Source organism: Octopus bimaculoides, chromosome 9 (genome assembly GCF_001194135.2).
Source record: "Octopus bimaculoides isolate UCB-OBI-ISO-001 chromosome 9, ASM119413v2, whole genome shotgun sequence".
In the NCBI taxonomy this organism is placed as follows: Eukaryota; Metazoa; Mollusca; class Cephalopoda; order Octopoda; family Octopodidae; genus Octopus; species Octopus bimaculoides.
In genome coordinates this window covers 11,062,685-11,066,618 of record NC_068989.1, presented here as the reverse complement: position 1 = coordinate 11,066,618, position 3,934 = coordinate 11,062,685, and the positions used below count along the sequence as shown (strand labels likewise).

The window sequence follows — 3,934 nt, the reverse complement described above, 5'->3', positions numbered from 1 at the left end:
TTTTTTTTTTTTTTTTTTTTTTTTTCAGTTTTTAGTTTTCTATTCTTTCATGCCTCTTTGATCCTTCCAGGATCAATAAAAAATAGATACCAGTGAAGTACGAGGGTCAATTAAATCAAATTTCCTGTCTGTAAACAAACTGCATGTATTCACGGGACAGTCACTTCTTTGCTGCGTCCATACAGTCGTCATTGTCATCATCACCATCACCACCGCCACCACCACCACCACCATTCTAATACACACTTTTCCACCCTCACATGGGTGGGAAAGAATTTGTTGAGGCAGATATTTTCTATGGCTGGATGCCCTTCCTGCCACCAACCCGTACCTGTTTCCAAGTAAGCTAATGCGTCTCCATGATGAAGCATGTTTCCATGGAAATTTTGGAAACAAAGGACACTGCTTGCATGACAGTGTCAATCATTTACAACTGTCATACTGTGTCAACACTTGGCTTGAAGAATCTTCCTTGCCTTTAGTCGAGCAAATCGACCCCAGGACTTTTTCTTTGTAAGCCTAGTACTTATTCTATCGGTCTTTTTTGCCGAACCGCCAAGTTACGAGGACGTAAACACATCAGCATCGGTTGTCAAGCGATGTTGGGCGGGAGACAAACACAGACACACAAACATATACACACACATACATATATATATATATATATATATATATATATACATATATATGACGGGCTTCTTTCAGTTTCCGTCTGCCAAATCCACTCACAAGGCTTTGGTCGGCTTGAGGCTATAGTAGAAGACACTTGTCCAAGGTGCCACGCAGCAGGACTGAACCCAGAACCATGTGGTTGATAAGCAAGCTACTTACACACAGCCACTCCTGCGCCTATATGGAAAATAATTTTCAAACCCATATGCAATACTCTCAAACACTACAACAACAACAACAACAACTTAAAATCATTATCTCTGCCACTTAGCCCAGACAAGCATAAAGAATGCTTACACCCAGAAACAGCTGCAACAATAGCCTCGCTAGCTTCATGCACAATGCTGGAATACGTACCACCATTAACAAGAGCAGAAGACAGCAACAGTTGTGTTCTGATTGAATATGCTTTCTCAGCCTTCAGTGTGCCCAGTGCCAGAATCAACAGACATACAGAAATAGACTGGACACTGGAAAGTGTGCAATATGTTTAGATTGTCACTCTACAGCAAATACAATTGATCACAGCATGCCAGAGTGTTTAGAATGGTTCTCAGCTATGTGGAAGTAAGGTGTAACTAGAAAAACTGGTATAAATTGATTGTCGCATTCACTAGTTGTGCCAACTACCTGAATGCCATAGGACCGCTTGATTAGAACCGATCTGGGGTTACACACCAATAACTGACTCTCAGATTTATAAGACATTTTATAAAATTAATGAAATAAATTTATGTGTTGTGAGGAGTAATGTGAGCTGGAGAAGAGCCCTGTTCCAAATGTCAGAATTCTCTTCTTTCCACAACGCACTAATTTAACATGTCATATATTTTAGTAAATTGCTTTTTTTTTTTTTATCAATACAAGCTATCACAAATTTTCTTGGGATCTTGTTTTTTCAAAAAATGTTTTCTTATAAATCATTATTCATACACAAATACAAAGTTTCATATTTAGAAAGAAAAGGAAAGATTTTTTTCTTTTTTTTTTTGGAAAGAACATTATTCATATAAGTAAAGTGGAAATAGCTCTACTGGGATAGAAGCAAGTCAAGGTGTTGACAGCCAGAAGCTTACCTCGACTTTCATATGTGAATCACCATTTCATAATTATTGATCTCCTTTGATTAGGCTCAAGGCCAACTTTTGTCTGGAGGAAAAAGAAGTATAGTCTTAGTTTCGGTTTGCTTATATGATTCCATTCATGTCTAGTCAGATGCATTATAGAAATGTTAAACTGACTTCAAATCTTGACTGGTGCTTCCTGTTTATCAACCCTGGAAGTGTAAAAGACAAAGTTGACCTCTGCAGGATCTGAACTTAATGTAAAGAGCCACAACTGACTGCCATAGGGTCCAGTCCTAATTGCAGTATGGCAGTTCAGTGGTTAGAGCATTGGACTCACAATAATCGGGTAGAGAGTTCAATTCCTGGACTGGGCTGTGTGTTGTGTTCTTGAGCAAGACACTTTATTTCATGTTGCTCCAGTTCACTCAGCTGTAGAAACCAGTTGTGATATCACTGGTGCCAAGCTGTATCATGGTTTTTGCCTTTCCCTTGGATAACATCGGTGGCATGTAGAGAGAAGGCTGGTATGCATGAGCAACTGCTGGTCTTCCACAAACAGCCCTGCCTGGACTTATGCCTTGGAGGGAAACTTCCTAGGTGCAATCCCATGGTCATGAATGATTAAAGGGGTTTTTACCTTTTAGTATATGTGCGTCAATGACCCCGAGATTATGCCAGCAGAATGTAAACTCCTGGCATGGCTTCCCATGCTGGATAGGTCAAAGGATTGAGGTTAGACTAATATGGATCACCTATTACCAGAAATAAAATTGAGTTTGCATAGGTCCATCATCTCTACATAGAAAAAATGCAAATTTACAGAAACATCCATAGCGATTCAAAACCAACAAGACCTGGGAGAAGAAGACTTTCCTTCAGGGAAACACAATGACATGTCTGGCCTTGACCTGGAACCCACAACGGCGGTGAAAGAGAGGATGCCCTAAAAATAGCTGGAGATAGGATTCTGCTGCAGCAGCCGAAAAACAGGGATCCAACTGGAGCAAAACAGAAAAGACAGCCCAGAGTTGGGAACAGTGGAGAGAAGTTGTTGCTGGTCCCTGCTCCATACGGAAAGAAGGGCTTAAATGAATATATGAAATAAACCTATAAAATACTGATAATTATTTTATTGGTAACTTACAGCTTTACCTTTCATTCAGAAGGATGAAAGGAAACTTTTATCTATTGGTAGGATTTACTCTTGGAGATGGGAGAGAATTAAAGGAAATATTTTTTAAAGTACTTTTTTTATATCTACCATTTCTGCCAACAATTTAGCTTAACTATTCCATAAATATTGTCAGTGATGTAGTTCTTATGATTATCATCAACAGATAACATGATATATTTTACTTGTAGACTTGAATATGAATCGGTTTATTTTGTCTTGATCTTAAATTAATAAACATCAATTATTCTAAAACATTAAAAGAATAAATCAAGATGCCAAAAGATGATACCAAACACTCAGTTTTTTTCACTTTTTCAGACTTTGGTAAGAATAAAGAAAGAAAGAAAGAAAGAAAGAAAAGAAAAGAAAAAAGAAGTAAAGAAGTAAGAGAGAGAGAGAGGGAGAAAAGTATATAACTATATATGGTAAAAAAAGATCTTCCAAAACTACCTCAAAGAAAAAAAAAACAAACAAAATGTAACAATAGCTTCAGATAATTCATAGAAGTCTTGTTTTGATAGATTCAGATTGATTGGTTCATGGTTTTGCGATATAAATCAGTATTTGTCAACCTTTTCTTCTTTTTCTTCTTTTTTTTTCTTCCTCTTCTTTTTCTTCTTCGTCTTTTTTACTGACAGCAACACCCAAGTCATATATCTCAATGTGCGAAACACCTAGTTAATTCTCTTTAAGAACTTTTTGACACGTTTGCACTTTAAATATATCTAAACGTGCAGATGTAATGTTTATGTATGAGAGTCAATATTAATGTGACAACCCCCTGGGACTTGAACAGATGTCTCCTCGATGACACCTTACCGTAATAACCAGTGCACTACATGAATTCTGCTAAATAAGGTTAGTACAGAGGTCATTACCCAGAGGTGTCTGCAAGAAGATGTGAGTCTAAGTTCTACTAAGAGGCTTCATAAGGCACAGGTGCAAAAGATGTGAGTCTGAGTTCTACTAAGAGTCTTCATAAGGCACAGGTGCAAAAGATGTGAGTCTGAGTTCTACTAAG

General features: G+C 37.7%; 1 long non-coding RNA gene across 3 annotated transcripts in view; it reads left to right on the top strand.

Annotated features, from left to right (window-relative positions):
* The window catches only part of LOC128248695 (uncharacterized), a 56,748-nt gene that overhangs the window by 13,460 nt on the left and 39,354 nt on the right, over positions 1–3,934 (top strand). For all 3 annotated transcript variants that reach the window (XR_008264855.1, XR_008264854.1, XR_008264856.1), the window contains exon 2: positions 3,232–3,338. This is a non-coding gene — a long non-coding RNA (uncharacterized LOC128248695). The remainder of the gene's footprint in view (positions 1–3,231; positions 3,339–3,934) is intronic.